At 36.9% G+C, this 19,968-nt stretch overlaps 1 long non-coding RNA gene across 2 annotated transcripts in view; it reads left to right on the top strand.

Moving 5' to 3' along the window:
• LOC133211113 (uncharacterized) overlaps positions 1-19,968 on the top strand; it is a 75,833-nt gene that overhangs the window by 41,941 nt on the left and 13,924 nt on the right. For both annotated transcript variants that reach the window (XR_009725117.1, XR_009725118.1), the window contains 2 exons: positions 10,176-10,379; positions 12,649-12,834. This is a non-coding gene — a long non-coding RNA (uncharacterized LOC133211113). The remainder of the gene's footprint in view (positions 1-10,175; positions 10,380-12,648; positions 12,835-19,968) is intronic.

Here is a 19,968-nt window from a genome sequence, read left to right as displayed (position 1 = left end):
TTTGGTCCACAAGCAGGTGGAATGGCACTTGAGGGGCACCAACACCATTCAGCCCTTTAGGACCCAAATTAGTTTTATATAGAGGCAGTGGAGAAGTCTTAGGGCAGTGTGCCCCAAAGGAGCTGCAGTGGGAAAGGACCAAGGACTCTCCATGTCCTGCTGCATACCTCAACCTTTCTTCTTAGACCGTGGTAAACATGGGCTCTATGTTGAATTCTCTGCAGTACTAACTGGGTGGCCTTCTGCTGTATGCTTTAGCGTCTCATTTAGGCTACATCTATGGTGTAGCTATCTAGAAGTGTGTAATATAGTCAATAACACATTTCATTACTGTTTTCCAATACAGAATGCTAAGTTCAGAGGAGTTCCATCAGCAATCAATGTATTCATAACAGTGCTGTGCTTCTACACCATTTTGTGAAGCAGTAAAGTTCAGTGGCCATAAAATGGCGTCAGAAAATAAAAGTTAAAATGCGCTCTGTGACTTTTTGCTGACACAGAAAATGAGCCTGAGTTGTTTATAGCAAAGTAATTCTATTTGACTGTGCAAGGCTAGGCAAGTGTTTCAAAAAGTTATTTTAAATACTATCCACAGCTTGAATATATGCAATCAGGAAGCAATATATTACCAATGAAACAGCACATAAACTTCCTCATAGGAATACTTGCTGAATTTTGTTTTACTGTTCTCATTTTGGCTTGGCACACTGAAAGAAATACTGTGGAAATTCTGCTTAAAACTGTGCTATGCAAATTCATATTTGCAACTAATTTTGGAAATGTAATGAGAGATTTGAAAATGCTTGTTTCTTACTTTAATTTTCACTTCTAAATATAAATTAATTTTAAATCATTAAAGTGGAATATAATACTAGCACATGATGGATGATTTAAATTATCACTGCGTTTGCTAATTTTTTAATATCCTGTTTTCATAGTGAAATCTTTAAGTATTTAGCCAGATTAGGGGCTGTCGGATGAAGCCCTTCTTTCATGCAGTAGGTGAAGGACTCTTAAATCAGTCTCTGGAGTTATTTAACAGTTACCAATTACTGCTGCATTGTAAACAATCAAAGTGCTTGTATCTGCAGGCAGTAGATAACCTGAAAATCAAATATATCAGCTTTGCCTAGATCCTTGAAGAGATTGTCCTGTCAACTAAAACAAGAATAAAAGGTGTGATTGTAAATAACATTTGCAGGACAAGCAGGTTAGGAACAATCATTTAAAAAATAAATAAAAAGCCACCTGTAGCAGGCGACTGACGTTAATTGAACATGTAGCAAAAAGCAGAGCCTTAAGAAACTTTCACACATGTATACGTTCAATTGGCTTTGCTCCCTGATTGTTTTAAGTTATGGTTTGCCATCCTCTGATGTGAGGGTTTTCTTTGTTCCTTGCAAGGAGGTGTAGTGTAAAACACTGATCCTTTTGGAGGTTTTAGGGACCTCTGCAATTTGGCTCCTTTCTGGAATGGAGTGACTGCTAGCCCTACATTTTTCCTTATGCAAGGGTTGTGTTTATGGCTAAATGCAGACCTTATAGTATGAGAATTAATTGAATTAATTCAATTGAATAGTGTTTCTTACCTGTTATTCACAGGTTTTTCTAGTTTTGTTTCTCATTAACAATGATGATAAAAGAAACTAATCATGACTGATAGTTTTTGATATTTTGTTAAAATATCTCCATCTAATGACTAGACAAGAAAAATGAAGATTTATGTATAACATTATATAAAATGCCACCAGTATTAGGAATAATATCAGTTTTAGTGACTGTCAGATTTATTTAATCCCGCAGCACTGAAGTTGTTAGAGTTTTGACCATTTCTCATAAGTGCTGGAGTACAAAGGGATTCCAAATCAGTAATACTGTGACAGATTTTTTTAGAATCCTAGGCTGACTCTGCTATATATGGATGATTGTGTCCATAATTTAAGTATGTGCTAAGCTTTTTTCTTTTATTTCAAGGGAAGGAGAAGATGGCAATAACAGTTTTTTTATAGTAATTTCTGATGGAAATATTTGGTAAATAAACTAAATGGAAGGGAAGAGCAAATCTGTTAGCTGCTGTTTTCTTGTATCGACTCTTTTCTTTTTTCTCTTAAAGATAGCTATTTAGTCCATTAGTGGATTTCTTTCCCCTTCCAGGCTGGCTTCCTGTAGGTTTCACTGTGGAGTAGCAGGTGTACAATTCCAAAGTGTCTTTACAAGTGGCTCAGCAGGGCTTCCTGTGCCGTACATTCACTGGAGACAGCTCATCTGTTTAATCCTTATGTTTTAGTCAACCTTTCTTATTATGCGGACAGGGCTCCCATGCTCAGCTGGATTTTGACTCTCAGAACGAATTGATGGAGCTCTTTGATCTTTGCTGTGTATTGCATCTGTTTCATCTTTCATCTTAATGCATGATCTTCCTAACTCCTAGCTAGCACTTTATTTATTTTATTTTTCTTCACTTGAATCCATCAATTTTACTTTGTTCTTTTTGGCATGCCTTTTTATGTGCAGTGAACTTGATTGCATAGCTTTAAGATAATGATAATTAAGTAGGTACGGGTATTTAAAAACACAGGAAAAGACCCAGGGAGCTATGGTTGTATAGGGTGTGCATTTTGCATTTTAGAGCCTTGATCAGTGTGATTCTGTACAAACTTGCAGATCATTACATCTGGTATTTGTGATAAATAGAAGAAATACCAAAGAATCATAGGATGTGACAGTATATACTTTTGGAGTAGCCTGCTACTGGCTGTCGACACCTGAACTACAGCAGCATTGATCAGTATTCTGCAGAACTGGTATAATGCAATACTTTCTTGAGGAGTAGCACCTCAATGGCCTTACACATGAGCATGTATTCAAGTTCATCTTTCTAAATTCCTGTTCAAAATTAAGCAGCTCTTTAGGAACCATTAAGCAGTTCTGTTTTCCCTTAACTGGGGGTTTTGATTTAAAGACACTCTAAGTTCCATGTTCTAGCTCAATTAAATGGTGAGTTATGGTTAGGTTTTGGGTTTTCTGCACCCCTCCAAATTTAAGTACGACAACCAGCAAGGGATTACTCTTTTTCAAATGAAACCAGCAAAGGAACAATTTTGATTATACTTTTTAGTTTAAATTAGCATTATCAGTAGAGCACTTCGCAATGTTGTATTTGATTCCTGCACTTACACAATAGAGTTTAAATTCCCTTCTCAGAAAGATTTAAATCAGTGTTCAGTTTTAGGTGAGAGTAGCAATTTTTCTAGCAATTGTTAGTGCTAGAATAGCAAGAGCATTTTCAAGTGAGCAAAGATCTTTTGGTCTGCAACAGCTAAAATCTTAAGGAGTCTTTTCTCATAAGAGGTTTGATATATTTCACTGGAAGTCAGCATTTTACATACATGATGTACTCATAGCCATTTCCTATTTTGTTGTATTTTTGTCTTAGAAACACTTTGGAATATGCAGTATCTGGGCATTTAAATTTTTTGTGGGTTTTTTTGTTCTTTCTCAGGAGAGGGCTCCTTATGCAGAGCTTCCACCTCCCTGTTGGGTGTGATGAAGCCTGGATCAGATGACTGTTACATGATAGGGAACTGTCCATTTACAAATAGAGACAGGTTGTTCAGTAGTGCTTCATCAAATGCATATGATCCCTGCAGTCACATTGTGTCGGACTCTTCTAACATCTTTGTGCAAATACCACCTTTATAAAGTAGGAAAAAATCCCATCAACCACTAATTTTTGGGAAACAGTAACTTTTTTGTTTTTTAACTTGTTAGGCGTTATTTGAAAGGAACACAGCACGATGCAGAGCAGACTTGAAGATATGAAACATTTGAGTAGCTTTTGGCAGCTTTGAAAACTTCCGTGACATATAACACAGCTGTGTATTCCTATCTGCAAGACTTTGCAACAGGTGCATTTCGAAAGTGGGCTCGCAAAATGACTTATGTTAGGCTTGGTTACACTGCGGCATAGGTAGATACTGCTGTTTCTAATAATTTATGTAATAAAAGAGTGAAAGAACCTCAGTCTGATAGGATACAATTATATCTGCTGCTGCTGGGGAAAAAAAAAACAAAACCAAAAGGTTTGATTATTTTTGCACGGTACAATAAAACTTCCCTCCAAAAAAACACACAACAAAACCCCAAATAAACAAATGAAAAAAACCCACAACGCACCCAGACCTCCAAACTGCTCTTCTGTTCCTGTTAGACCTTTTTTGTTTAGGTATTGCTTGACATGACTCTACAAAACTTGCTGTCCTCTGATACTAAGAGATAACAGCCATTGATTTAGAGTCCAGGTTTAGAATATATAAGAAAGGACTTCAGAATCTGGTTTTAATTTGCCTTTGGAGCTATTGCCTTTCACCTGCTATGAAATTAATCAGATGTAAAGTATTATCTGTCAGGAAATTAACTAATTGTGTTGAAAGAAGCTCATTAAATCAATCTAGAAAATTATTAAAATCCTTAATGCCCATGTTAGACAGTTTCACAGTTTGAGACCTACCCTTGGAGAATGCAGACCCAAGATGTAACTACATTAACTCTTAATTTTTATTTTAAAATTAATTATAAACAGATTATTTTAGTGTTCTGAGTTGTTGGATTGTCATTTTCTGTCAGTTGGGTGTTTTAGCTTATGTCACTTTGATTGGATCATTGCAGTACCACAATTCTAATGGGTCGTGTGCCAGAGTTTTTCTGACACATTATCAGTGTTTCCCAGGCTTTCATTCTGAAAATGGATTCTTTTAGTAGGCTACTTCAGCTGTAAGTGTATCTTTTATTTTATGGAAAAAATATAAAATGACGCATTAAAATAAGTACCCTGCAATCTAAAGAGGTTGTTTTTCTCTAACACAGCAGTATGTTTTCTCAGCATATTTTGTGTTCGTTGTCTCCAGAATAAGCATTTATTTAATTCAGTTGTTTCATTCTGTGTGTCTGTCTGCCAGTGTCAATTTACTGCAGGTGGGAACTTTTGCATAGGAGAAGCCTTAAGGATTTGTAAGGCTTTTTTATCAGAAAATTGGGAGTTAATTTCTGCTCACAAGTTCTTTGTGACATACTGCAAACCCTGTCTTTAGGGAACAGCTACAGCCATCTACAGCCATCTCCTGGATCCATGGTGCTCAGATGTCTCACTTGACCTAGTGAGGTGCCCTCTCAGAAGGTGCTTTATGTATGAAAATATCTTTTCATTAAGACAATGCAAGTTTTTTATTGTCTCATCTTTACCTAATGATACAACAAAACTTCCTAATACAGAATTGTTAGTGGTCTGAGTGTGAATGGCCCTTGCCTTTATTTTCTGAATTTAAATTACAATATAATTATTTTTGTAGATTTCATCTCAGTCTTAGTGTCTTATTCATGTGAGCCTTCCTGTTTTACAGATACGTTCCCAGTTATTTAACTGTGCGCTCTTGGTACTGATTTTTGTTCTTCTGTGACACAGGAGAACTGTACTGAAATCATGTCTAATGTGTAGCATTAAGCCATCTTGGTATTTCATGTACTAAGTAAACTTCCATGCAATGAGAGGGGAGATGTTGGGAGCAAGGGAAAAATTAGCCATAAATTAGTATGCAAGGAAAAAAATTAGCTCTGTGCTTGCCCTTACATGTTTTTCCTGGACAGCTCCTACTGGACATTGTTAAAGGCAGGATGCTGGTATTTGAACCAACATCATTTTAAAATGTCTGACTGCTAGTGTAGGAGACAGAATAACAGAATATTAGTGCAAGAAAAAGGGAGTGGCAAGGAAAAGAATTCAGTTTTCAGTCTCACCTGCAGCTAGTCATAGCAGTCCTTTAGTTCACATGTACTGATAATGTTATAGAAGGATACAACTGGACCTCTTCATTTTGATGCAGGTGGAGGAATTGTCTGCTCCCTTTTTTCTTTCTTGGTCTGTTCCTAGTTATAAGCACAATCATTTTTCTTGCAGTGCATTAATATTTCACCTCTATTCATTCTGTGCTAATGATTGACGTACACTGTGGCCTCTTCAAATGTTCCTCATGGCTCTTCCCTCTCAAGAGTTACACGTGACCTTTGCAGGCATGGTTTTGTGATGAAACTTTATGGTTTCATAGCTATACATGCAGTTTATATACATGCAGTTTATGAGTCAGGCTAACTCTTGATTTGCACTACTAAAAATAAAATTAAAAAAGTAAAATATCTGTGACTATTTTTGATTCATATGATGCGACAAAATGAGAAATTATTCCATAAGCTCTCTGTAGCTACATATGCTCTTTCTGGAAGTGTGGGGGGAATCAATGAGTGAGAGGGTCAGTGTGTCACTGAGCCTTTGAAGCTCCTCATTTCAGTAACAGGTTCACTCCAGAAGGATGTTGCCTCTCAGACCCAGTCTCTGCCACATGTCTTCCCCTAAACCTGCCGTCTGGCATCTGTGCACCATCCTCTATTGGCTTCATGCCCTAGTGTTGCTCCTTTCCTTCCCCTAGTTTGTGTGTTGTAGCACAGTCAAACATGTAAGCTCCTTATTAATTGGCAGCCATTGAACATTAAAAGTTAATTTAAAAGCCCACTGGATTACATTGTGAACAGTATTCCTTTCATTACATTGTCCATTATTTAAAATGTATAATTTACATATATTACCACTTAATTTCACTTAATTTTTTGTAATGAGGTGCTGAATGGAAGATTTTCAGGATTTATGAGAGTACAAATGAAAGGTTTATTAGGCATTTTTAAGGTTAAGCCTATGAATAGGTATACATGACTAAAACTAAGTATGTTTCTGTTAGTCTGGGGTTCTAAAATGGTATTGTGCAACTGCATATCTAAAACATGCAAAATGGTTTAGAATATTATTTTCTTTTTTGATTTAGGTCATGGATCCTACTCTTTTCTGTTCTTCCTTCTATGAATTTATTGGAAGGTTTTATGGTGGCAATTTTCTGTGTTCTGAACATGCAGCCGATACCATGGATATCCTGCAGTCGTCTTTACTAGAATAAACTTCTCCTTTGAGCCTAGACCAAAATCATTATAGTTGTACTTCTGGATTTTTTGTTTGTTTCTTTGTTTAACTGCTTTAACATGCTTTAGGTTAACCATGGCCTATCCTTTATCTCCCTCCCCCGTAAGGAAATTTTTCTTTTTCTTCACCCTGAGCCTGCTTTTCCTTTACTACTCACTTTCCTTTTCTCCCCCTATACCAACTATGTTGTCTAGTTGCTTCCATGGAGGTCTTTGTATACTATCCTTTTGTATTCCTTTTGGTATGTTTCCTTTTCTCTGAACCACTTGTATATATGATTTGGTATTCTCATCTTTTTGTCTCAATGGAGGGGAAAAAAGGTAAAAAATGACTGCATTTTCAACAGGTTTGAGGAAGGTGAGGGCCAAACTACTCAGGGAAGCTGTCCCACCCTCCTGAAAGAAATACATATGTAACTCATGTAGTTTGGATCATCTAATAACTTTTGCTATTTATGTTGCCTTGCTTTAGCGAGTTCATAGATAAATAGAATAATTCAGGTTGACCTCATAAGGTCAAGTAGCCCAACCTCCTGCTCCAAGCAGGGGTAAACTGCATTCTGACCAGTTTTGTAGCTTCCATGACAGCTAATAGGGCAGTACACCCAGTGAACAAGTTGTTCCACCAGTGTCCAACTGTGGAAATGAGTATGATAATTCATTCTCAGCAGATGCCTGTCATGCTGTCCTTCATCCTAGTGGTGACAAAGGAAAGCATACATGACCCACCTTGTTCCTTTGTTTTTAATAGCTGAGGGTAGGATGAGATGAATTCAGTGTTTTTCCACAGTGAACTCTGAAGTAATGAAGGAGTGTGAGTGAGAGAAAAACCCAATGCGTTTATTGAAAATGGGCAAACATAATTGCTGCTGAGGGACCAAGTTCGATCCCTTTTTCATGCTACTCTTAAATAACTGTCAATCTGGACCTGTCAGAGAAAATCCTGTTTGTTTTCCAGTTCCACTGGCTCAGATCTGTTCTGACAGCTTAGAAACCTGGTCATGTGTATGCCGGTGCCTGACTGAAGACATTGCTATGGATAGCCTTATATATCTGATGTGTTTTGTACACCTTCCAGAAAAGTGAATCAGTTGTTACGGCAGCCGTCTATTTTTATGTCCTTCCCAAGTCCCTCATTCATCCACTACACTCAGTTATTTTCTCTTGCCTTAAACCTCTGTGCTAGGATCAAGACTACTTCGTATTTAAAGGCTGTCTAGAGAAAGCAAGATCTGATTCAAGTACAGCAATAGAAATAAGACGGAATAATGCACAAAGGGCTTCTTCAACTTCTGGTTAAAATGAAGTGAATTTGTCATTTTTGTTCAGTTAGGACTGAGCTTTCTAACAACGTCTGTCATTGCATTGGTGACAATGTGGTGTGGAGGTATTTGAGCCAAACCTCAACTTGTTAACAAATTTGTGTACAGATCACAGTGCAGAACTGGCGCAGTCTTCAATATCTGCCTGAGAAGCTGGGTGAATACTTCATCAGTCATCCAGAATGACTGGAGTGATGACATTATGTTTGAGCATGTAATTTATTTTCCTGCTTTCATCCTGTCCAACAAATACCAGAAAGCAATTACTTGTGTTTCAACCAATACTGAACACAGTAACAGTTCCTGTATTTGGCCTCGTAAACTTTCCAAATTAGACAAATACATAAAATAGAAGTTTGACTTCTGAAAGTGAAGGCTCTGGCAACACTGATCTCAAGGGAATGAGGTCAGGGTATAATTGTTACTCCCACAAGCTTGTGTTTTCGAACTGTCTCTATTTTCTGTTTGTGTTTCAAGAACATCTGAAAATTTTATCTGAATTGTATGTGGAAACTGGAGAAAAAAATTACTGATGTCAATGGATTTACAAAGAACAAGGATAATTTTATGCTGCAAAGTCCAGAACATCTTCTTGTTAGAGATTGAGAATGTATTGCTGGATACCACCTTTAATGTTAAGGTGAAATAAACAAGATCACATTGTCTGGTTTTGGAAAAGCAGTCTTCGATCCAAGTGCCAGGGCATGCAGTGTACCATTAATCCAAAAGTGGTCATAACATTTTTTTGCATGCCCTTATAAATTTGTGTTAGTTGACTTAATGTACTGTGCTCTAATTAGTTAAATGGAATTCTCAGCAGGCACTTTGAAATGTACCAAACCGGGTTTTTTTGGTACCAGAAGGCATTATTGTGATGTCTTTTATTCTACTGTAACCTTTGTTTCTACTTTATATGAACTACCTTTCACTACTTTGCAATGTATTTGGTTTGTAAAAATAGGTCTTACACCAAGACCGCACTATTGTCTGATGCTGCTGTAAATGAAAAGCTCTAGCATATTATTGTTTTCTAAAGCAATGCTGAAATTCAGTGTCAGCTCAAATTTTGTTAGGATGCTTTTATATTTTGGGCTTCTAATGTATTTGCATGTTTAACCTTCTGAAAGTGTAGGCATCACTAGTGGGGATTTATAGACGATCAGACTAGTTGAGAGGAAGATGTATCCAAAGAAGCCTTTAATGGTAGCTAACTGCTTCTGTGGGCCCAATTAAGACTATCCAACTGTGAAACACAGTCCCCTGAGTAACGATGCATTCAGCTTGCCTGGGTTTTTTGAGGTGGGGGGAAGGAGGCCTGGAATAAGGGAGTATCTGGTGCAGCTGTGAAGGAAAAAATATTTTAGAGTTCTCTTTCTCAAACAACAAGAAAAAAAAACACCCTGAATCCAAACTAAAACAAAAGAAACTCTCAAACTTTTGGTATGCAGTATTAATAAAGGTTGAAGTCAACTTTACATATGCACCACATTCTAGACTTGATGCTGTAGTAGCTGTGCTTGAGATCTGGACGTGTTGTTGGTCCAAAATCAATCTTGTCACTCCTCAGAAGGCAATGAGAGATAATAAGTACTATTCACCTGATTGCCTTCCTGTTCTGAGACAGCTGGTGACGCTTGTCTTCCTGATAACCAGGAGTTTCAGATCTAAGGCAGGGATAAAGAAAAGCTGGGAGCTTGCTGAATCTAAATTTGACAGTCGATGGCTGTGTAGAGGGTCAGGAGGGATAGAATCTGTGACACGTATAAGAAAGGAACAAAATTTATCTGCTCTGGTTGCAATGATTAGATGTCTTTTTGTCTGGCTTTCTTACAGTGGATGATTGATTGTACCCGCCAGCTGGCTAATATCATAATTAACAAAGTTGCTACCATGTCTGAGAAGTTTAATCGAAAAAATTGCCGGCAGTATGATGCCATTGTCACAGAGATCACAAGCGCTGCAGTGTCAACTTTTGTACTGATGGAGCCGCAGGACTATGTAGATGTGCTGAGAAGTCGTTCACTGGGATCACTAAAGGTATGTTTCTTTCCCCTTACATTTCTTCTCTGTTTGTTCTTTTGAAAAATACAGTAGATAGTCCTTTGATGGTACCTTTCATTTCAGGGTACCGTGTGAAGCTATTCTGTATTTTAAAGCAGTTGCAATGGCAATCTAGGATATGTTTTATCAATGCATCAAAAGCTGAATAATCAAAACCATAGTTCAGTGCTACTCACCCTGTCTAAATGGTCTTCGCTTCCTTGCCAGATGCTTTTCACAAAATATATGGACACAGTAGTTTTCATAGCTGATTTTCTCAGTTGGAGGAACTAAAAATGCTGTTGACAGTCTATATTCAAGGAACTCATAGTTCAGTTCAGGTTTATGTTTTGTAATATTTCCTTTCATTTGTTAATTGAAGTTAGAATGTAATTTGAAAGGCAAAAAATCCCCCTGGGGAAATTCTCATATTTTTGTGTTCATAATTCAGTGTTAAAATATCTTGCCAACATATTTGCTTCTGTATGTGCATATCTGTGTGTGTGTTTGTGTGTGTGAAAAGAGAGCAATGTCGGTGCCGTTAGCTGAAGAGCCACTTCGCAGCACCTTTATAAAATGAGAATCTCGCTTATTCCTCTTGCACGTTTACCTAGTTTTCCAAGTTAAAAATTATTCTGCTGAGCTCTTCTTCTCTGCTATTGTATTTTTATGTGTGTGTGTGTGTGTGTGTGCTGCGTGGTAGTTCAGTTATGCTCTGGAGTATGTGTTGAAAATGCCAGCCTGACATATTGCTAATGAGTGTGCATATTGACAGTGACGGGGGCGTGTGTCTGTCTGTGTGCCATATATTAAAACAAAAAGAGGAGAGAGACAGAGACAGAGAGAGACAGAGAGACAGAGAAGGAAATATTGGGATGGGAAAGAACAGTTTATTTACATTACGGTATGTCAAAATGTTGTTATGGCTAAAAAATCAATTTTAAATAGACATGAGATGGAATCTGACAGTTCCTTCTCTCTCTCACAGGAGCTAATATAGCCATGGTAGGCGAATAAGGGAGACCCATTTATTTTGGTGGTATTATTATTTCTCTTCACAAGTAATTTTGACTTTTTGCTGTCAGTTTCTAAAATTTGGGAAGTGAAGTGTTTGCACTGTGTTTCAGTTCTGTAACGAGCCTGAGTTTTCTGTTGCTCCTCCGTATCTTTACAGGTAAAACAGTTTGAGCATTCAGGTGGAATTGTTAGAGTAGACTTGTGAAGGAATGTATTGCTGTATTACTAATGTAGGTGATTGTTTCAAACCAACATATTTTTGGGATGAGCTATTTTCTATTTTACGATTTTCTGTTTAGAGTTAAATGATTTTCTAGTTTTGAGCTGATATTATTGCAATGGTAATTTGCAACTAATACTAACTTGATTTTTTCAGAGAGATTTTGCGGTTCTCAGTCAATTTAGTGGCAGATAAATTATTTTTAATTACTAGACCAAGTTGGGAATACCAACTAAAATAATTTTTCTTTATTTCTTTCTTTGTTAATGGTCTATGCCTCAAAAGAGATTTCTGGTTTGTGAGGAAATACTTTTTTCCAGGCCAGTAAGATATTCCTGTATCATGATTATTCCTGTCATCAGTAACGGTTTCTAGGTTTTAACTTATCCTTATAAATCTACTGCTTTTCAAGAGCTGCTAAGCAAAATTAAAAATCTATGTTTTGTTTTGAATAGAAAATGCTGTGAACAGTTGCAAAATAGATTAGTATTGTGATTACAGACAATGGGGAAGATTAAGTTACGAAAACAGTATATTGTTGTTCTAAACTAAACCCTGTAATATTTTGTGTAATTGAGACTTTGTGCATTGTTAGAACTCGGTTGGAGTATCAAACGGTTGTGAGGATTAGAGCAGACAACTAAAGCAATGTCACAGTAGATGTGGCTGTTTTTTAACAGGATTATCTCCTGAGATGTGTAGAAATGAGCTCTTGTAATAGTTTCAGAGGAATTAATAATTTTAGTAAAATGTTAATAGCAAATGTGCTAATGTAAGGAGTTAGAAGATTAGTGATGCATTCTTTTGCATGGAAATAAGAATATAATAAATGTCCTGCAGGTGACTGAAGCTACTGCAATTTTATTGGAGATTAAAGTTTGATTGACCTTTGCTGAGGTGATTAACCCTTCTGAAATTAAAAGCCAGTGGTAAATTATTCTGTCCAATTTAAATGCAAACACAGAACAGTATGCTGTGTCATTCGAGTGTAAGGGGAAAAAAATGTTTTAATTTTCCTTTTGCACTCAGCGAGATGTGATTGCAGACAGCGCACAATTGGGCTCTGGTAGAACTGGCCAGTAGCAACAGCCTTTGCTCTGCTCGTCACCACCGGAGCAGCTGTGCCACGGGAGCACAGAATTTGGGAGCAGCTGCCTGCGATGAGTCCTCACATGCAGGAATGTCAGCAGGAACGCATGGAAGCACATCAGCAAGGTAAGCAGTGAAAATCACTGTGGATGTGTTTTATCTGCTACTGTGGCCCTTGAGCCAGCTGATATGTGTGTGAGTGGGCAGCGTAACACAGGTGAGGATTCCTGCCCAGCCTCGCAAGGCAGCTCGTCAGATTGGGGTTGCTTACCTGTGCGTGCCGTTGCAGGATGAGAAGTAAAGCTGCATGTATGTTGCTCTTTGTGTTTTTTTTTTTATCTTCTCCCTAACCCTTAAAAAGTCAGATTTACAAGCTTGCAGAACTGCACTTTCTGACAGAGCACTTCCTCAGGAGCAGGTTATGTGCAGGTATGAAAATCACTGCTCTGCTTAAACGGTGTGATTCCAGTCCTTCCTACTAAATGTGCACAAATGGCTTCTTACGTTGGAGCCAGTATGTTATGCTGGATGGATAGGATCAGGACATGATCTTAGCAGTTGACTAAAGCTAGTGGGATTACTCACGTGTGTAAAGTCATGCAGATGGTCTGAGTTGCTGTGGCTATGCTAATGAATGGCCTTTGAACACCTAGAAAGTTAATTCCTCATAGATCTAATAATCCTGCTTCACGTTACAGTTGGTATCTGTGTGTGCAAACTTTATTACTTAAATTGGAAAGACCTCCGTGATAATGCTTGCTGCATTTTTTATGAATCTTTCATTAAAAGTTGAACACTCAGAAATTCCTCCCAGAGTGTCTGCCTTGCTCTTTATTTCTTTTTAGCAAACAAATGAATATCAGGGCAGTGGTTTGTTTTGTAATGAATTACACTTAATTTTCCCAGAGTAAGAGATCAGTGTGTTGCTATAAAATAGTGTACTGTCTAAAAGCAGTTCTGGAGGGTTATAGTGACTCTCTGAGGGCTTAACTTTACACTGACTAGAACCATTGTAATTGGATCCATTTTAAATTCACGTGTTCTTGTTGCTTTGGGTAAGAACTGATGAGTTTGTTAAAAGCCTTGCACCAAAATAGTGGTAAATTAGAAGCAGTTTGATTACTTGAGATTGATTCAGTTTGCATAAACAAGCCCTTGAAACATCAGTGCTGCTTTTTTTTTTTTTCCTCCCCTTCCTCTCCCTTAGTCCACCTCTCTGACCACCTGAGAAGAGTTAAATTGGCTCTTTGAAGGCTTTTTCTTGTGCACCAGCAGCAGTAGTTCTGGGAACTGGGCAGAAGGGCTACTGCAACTGTTTGACCTTAAGTGGACTTTCTGGCTAGTAAAATTTCCTATTCTTTCCTGCAGCTGCAAAGCATTAAAATGATAATGACTGTGCTATCTGCATTCCATATTCAGTTTTGCTCCTCACTTTTCATCAAGGAAGACTTCATATTGCATCTGTCAAGGTAGGGAAGTCCAAGGAATTGCAGTTCAGAAATTAAGGACCCTGAGGTAGCAGCTCACTTCTGTCTCATCTTTTCATTTACACTTTAAACAGCCTTCAGAGAGATGGGCTGCTGCTTCTGGGACCCAGTGAGGAAAGTGAGGAATAGATAAAAGCTAAACTTGTCGTGGAGTGACCTAAATGGAACAGCTGGCAAAAGTATAGAGGGGATCCTCCAGGGTACTGAATTATACCTTCAGGCTTGGATTAGTAGGATGTTTAACAAAGAGATCCATTTGCCAAAAGGATCTCTGCCTGGTTTTTAATTATGGGACTAGCACTTCCTTCAACATTTGTAAATTACTGAGCTTTTTTTCCTCTTGTAAGGTGTAGGGTACTGATTGCTGGCTTTGGGCTCTTGCTTCAGCTTTTCTCAAACAAAAATTTTTGCATGCTCTTGATTTAACCCTATGAAAACTGGGGACATGAAACATTTCAACTGTTACTATGTTATGAATATTGAGCTATATGATCTAAAGACAAAATACATAGTAACTTTACGTGTCTGTTGTTTTGCTTATAATCCTGCTTTCAAGTGTTTGAAGTAGGATGAAACTTTTCTTTAAACTGAGGAAGACAGTATTTATAGGATTTTTTTAGTCATATGTATCCACCGTATTTTAGGTAACAATAGTAGGTATGAGGCACCCAAGTTTTTTAATTTTAACAGCTAGATATCTCCATCCCTGTGCATAATTTACAGTAGAGCAATGCAGAAGAAGGAAAAGAGTGGGGCTGCATATGTGAGAAATTCTTTTTGAACTAGCCAGATTTCATACAACTTTTTTTTTTGAGGTATCCATTATGTACTTGTCTGTTTTCACCTAATGCTGCCATGCATTTATTAAACCTCAATACAAAAAAAAAAATAAATCCAAGTTGCAGGAAATAGTGATGCTGCAGCATGATAGAAAGTTTTCAAATGAGTGGCACATAGGACAATCCATGATGAAGTAATAATGTATGCTGTTCAGTGAGGAGATGCTCCTAAATGTGTCTGTATTTATCAATGTAGTCAGGCAGAAGAGATGGAGCAACGTAGTAAAATATTTCTGGAAAGTCTGTTGGAATACTTACTGTATCTGACTACTTGAAGCAAAAAAGTACCAACAAGCAGGTGGGTGGCAGGGGGGAGGCTGGAATGTTGTCACAGTACTCACTTCCTACAGAGTATAACATCTAAAATAAACACTGTTAGTCATTACAACTTCTGTTTTGCTCTTTTGAAAAAGCATTTGCTAAACAGGGCAAGTTCTTTCAGAGATGGGTCACATAAGTTTTTTTTGACGATATTCACTGTTGATGTTAATAACTCTTGAGAGACTGGACAGCTGCTTACTGTGCTCTATGATGCATAGGTGTTTCTTCTTGAAACATTAAAATGGAAAAAAGGTGAAGTTACAACATTGTTTCCCATTGCTCCCAGTGAGGATGGCATAGGGAACTGCATATAGTTTTAAGTTGGCCTGATAGTTGTTTAGAAGTTACCTTGTTCAGCGTTCTAACATTTCACTACATTGGCAGTTATCATTGTGATTATTGAAAACAATTCAAGATTTTATTCCTTCCACAATCTTTATTTTTCTTCTGAATGCTCTGTCAATATTCTCTTCATGTTCTACTGTGCCAATAGCCAAATTGGATGTTAATAAACTTTTAACTGCAGTATATGTTAAGCATATTTCATAATAGATCAAGTCACGCTTTTCTATATAGAGAAAATTTTCAGAATAGTGATACATGCACTGTACTGCATATGATTGCAAACCACACTGCAGTTTTTATAGCTATATAGGGTTAGACCTTAAAACTGTAAAGAATTTTTTTTTTCACACTGAAGTTTTTAGCAAAAGCTACATATTCCATGACGAAAATCTGCACATGATGAAAATGTGTTGTATATCCCTCCTCAAAATCTACACTGCAATCAGGGCACAAGATGCATGCTGACTAGTCTGAGTAAATGTATCATACTACTCTGGAAGTAAAATTCATTCATCTCTTTTTTTCTTGTTGGGGTGTGGAGGAAGGTGGAGGGAGAGGAGGGAGTTTGAAGCAGGCAAGTATGACAGATTCATTTTAGGCTTCTGTTAAAAATCAGTAATTGCCTAGGCATTTTTTCTTTTTTTATCATGGAAGATTAGCTGCAACTTGATAATTGCATTTTTTTGTCCATCAGACTTGTATAGTTTTCTGAAAGAGTGCATAACAGAGAACTGAGTTTGAATAACTTGAATAGCTGCATATCAAAACTCTTGGAGTCTAATGTTACAATGAGTACTCCTTTTCAACAGAAATGAAAATTCTGTTATGAATATACAGTTTCTTACACTGCTTTAATGTGGCTTTTGTAGTTTTTGGAGGGTTTCAAATTCTGGTTTGGGGGTGAGGGAAAGAGGAAGAAAGGATGTGAAGCTTGTAGCTCTTCTGGTAAAACGTTGAAAGGCAAGGAAGAATGTTTTTGAAGTATTTACTACTTTACATTCTTGAAATGGGTGGTGGGAGAAATTTCTAGAAGCTTGTCTTTAAACTAAACTAAAATATGCCTTCTTTGAAGAAGTTAAATTGAAAATGAAGTGAGGGCATTTTAATTTGAAATTGCCTGACTGGAAATGAGAATGCGTTTGGCCATTATGTTCAACAGTTCAAAAATTGCTTGAGGAAACATTAACTTTTAAAGTCCTGTTTGACTAATCACTAAATCTTTGGTCACAAATGAATCCAGTCTTCCATGTAGAAACACTGAAGAAAACATTTATATGAAAAAATATAGTCCAATTTCTGAAAATACAGACCAATTAGTGAGATTTAATTTAGATATTTGTCATTGAGTATGAATCACGTGCATGTTCGAAATGATTTACCATTATTTCCTTGTCTTATTTGCAAAAAGAGACTCCTACTTATTGAAATATTACTGAAGAATCTAGCTTTCCCCACAAATTACACACTTTTTGCATAAATGTGTCTAATTACCTGAATTCAGTTTTGATTAGCAGTGTTAATTGATGCAGCTGTGGATGGGCTCTGTTTACCTAAATTACCATGTGCAAACAGCAATACGTCTGAAAGTGAATATGCTAAACTGAAAATACTAATTAGCTAAGACAGATTGTTATTCAAGTCACATCTCAGAGCTTTTTAATGAAAGCCTGAATGTGTCAGGGCTTTATGGCATTCAGACAGAAACGTCTATATTACATATGAATTCTAAATTTAATTCATGGGAACAGATGGGATGTCGGCCGGGGTTCTTCGCTATTGCTTCCAGTATTAACGTGAATATTTTACTCTTCTGGAGACATTTTTCTGTGTATGTGAGAGAGAGGAGGGAGGAACTAATTGTGTGCATTGACAGTGTGCAGAACATCTAACTCTATTTTTGACCAACATATTTGCAAATTATAGCCATCTACTTTCCCAGACTGAAGATAAACTATTTTGCATATTTGATAAAGATAGTAAGTGTAATAAAATCAAATAAAAGTTAAACAGATCTCAGTAACAAAGATATCTTTTATAACAACGGAGATTTTTCCTTTTGCAACAATAATAAAAATATGTCAGTTTTTGATATGAGAGGAGGATTGGACTTCGCATTTCAAATTGTTGTGGAAAAGCTTTTAATTACATTAAACTTTGTTGTGAAATACAAATGCAGATTATTTTCTCAATGTTGTTATTTTTCAATTTTATTAAGAACGGTACAGGTTTAGGTATTCAGATAATGTACTTAATCCCTCTTATTCTGTTAGACACAGAACTGTAAATAAGTTTGAAAGTAGGATAAAAGAATACCCATTGACTTAAGTGTTCTTAAGATAGATCAGCAGCTGTACTGCATATGCCCAGTCTTCAATCCTTTTATTCTTAGTTTTGCTTCAGAGCCTGAATATTCAGAGGTCAGCTCCATGTGAAACTCAGTAATTCCATCAGAAGCTTTTCCCACAATGTCTTGTCAAAATGCAAAGTGAGGATTATAAGTACTATGCCTAACTATTTGTACCAAAATAATAGTTACAGTCATAATGCTTTAATTTTCATACTTGGACAGTTCCAGCATAAATGTTCTCAAGATATCTGTAATGTAGGTAGCTATGGTTATAGTTATAATAAGTGTCAGATCTTTTGACCTAATTTGGTCAGAATCTGTTTTCTTCTGTCTGTTGCAATGAGAGAACTCTGACTGTTATTCCACAGTTATGGTGAACACAGTGAAGAGAATTTTGCTTGGTTACTTAATTTTGGGAACACTATGATCCCTTTTCAAAAGGTTCAATAGCTCTGTTTTTGTGTAAGCTGACATGTAGAGCTGATCATATTTTCTGCAAGTAATTATCTAAGCTCCTAAGCTTTATACGTGAATCCTTGTCGTGCCCTCTTGTACTTCACTGTTGTAGGCTTTACAGATGGAACATATTCCTAAATAAATCAGCCACACATAGCCACATTGTTCAGCTGGCAATTAACTCAGGCTAAAGAGGAGAACAGTAGTGGTGTGAGTCAGTTTTGGACCACACTGATAAAAGAATCACATCGTTCTTATTACAGTTGCAATATACGAGTGATCCTCTATAATGAACTGTCTCTTCAGTCCAGACATCTGACCTAGTAAAGAGCTTTTATCCCAAATAAATCATATTTATCAGGAGTTCTGAGTCATAAAATGTGATACTAGACCATTTAATGACAAGTATTTCCCCACTCTCAATAAAGCTTGACTTCCTTATGCAAGGTGCAGCTGAAAGAATAAATGAGAAAGAGAAGCATTACCTTCTGGAGCACAGAAAGGGGAAGAGGGAGACACATAAATCCAAATAAGTTTTAAGATGGAACTTGAAAAACTCCTGAAAAGTTGCATCTAATGATTACTTTAACCAGTAAAATATTGAAATAAATTAGACTGGTAGATGAAAAGAAAGCATCTACCAAGGACTTTTTTCCAAAGTAAGGTAGCAGCTTCCACATAAATGTTTTGAGAAAGCCAGCGCTTGATGCAGAAAATCTCTCCAAACTCTGACCTTTACTCAACCATCATTTGAGAGCAGAATCACTGCGAGTCTGCAGTATTTGCTTTGAGCCTTCAGAACAGGAGTTAAGGCCAGTATCTTAATGGCAGCAACAGCAGATAAACAATTTATGAGAACATACAGAACCTAAATGATATTTCTACCTTTCTGTAACCTTTAATTCAGCTGGTTGATCAGCTGCTACTCAGGGCATCTATTTGATACAGCTGCAGAAGTTGGCTTAGCATTACACTGGGATCTTGCTTCTGTCCAAGAAATTAAAGGTGTGTATGGTATCTTCTGACACCCAAAAGCTGCACCTGCTGTGCTCAAACTGTGAATTCTATGAGTTACACATAAAACTGCTTAGTAAAGAGATCCAGTAACATTAGTAAGGTGGTCTTATCTTTTTCTTTAGATTTTGCATCCTAATTCCAGAATTAGGCACTGTTTTATGAGGTGTGCAATCAACCCTCAAATACAAATGGCATAAAAGAATCGTACAGGAAAAAAATCGTACAGGAAAAAAATAAAATAGTGCCATGTCTAATTCCCTGTTTTGTTGTTATTCCTCAAATTTCTGTGGAAAATAGATCAATTTTGGTCTATTGGAACTGAAATGCTTTTAAAGCAGAAGACATGTGAAAGCTATGGATGTAAGCACAATAATAAAAACCTGAAGTATACAGAAGATTTGGTTTGAGGATGTGTACCTAACACGAACTGTAGATATGAACCAAGGAA

The sequence above is a fragment of the Neopsephotus bourkii genome, unplaced genomic scaffold (genome assembly GCF_033783945.1).
Source record: "Neopsephotus bourkii isolate Nb327-2 ecotype Australia unplaced genomic scaffold, CSIRO-AGI_Nbou_v1 NB_567, whole genome shotgun sequence".
Taxonomy (NCBI): Eukaryota; Metazoa; Chordata; class Aves; order Psittaciformes; family Psittacidae; genus Neopsephotus; species Neopsephotus bourkii.
This window is presented reverse-complemented; position numbering and strand designations above follow the sequence as displayed.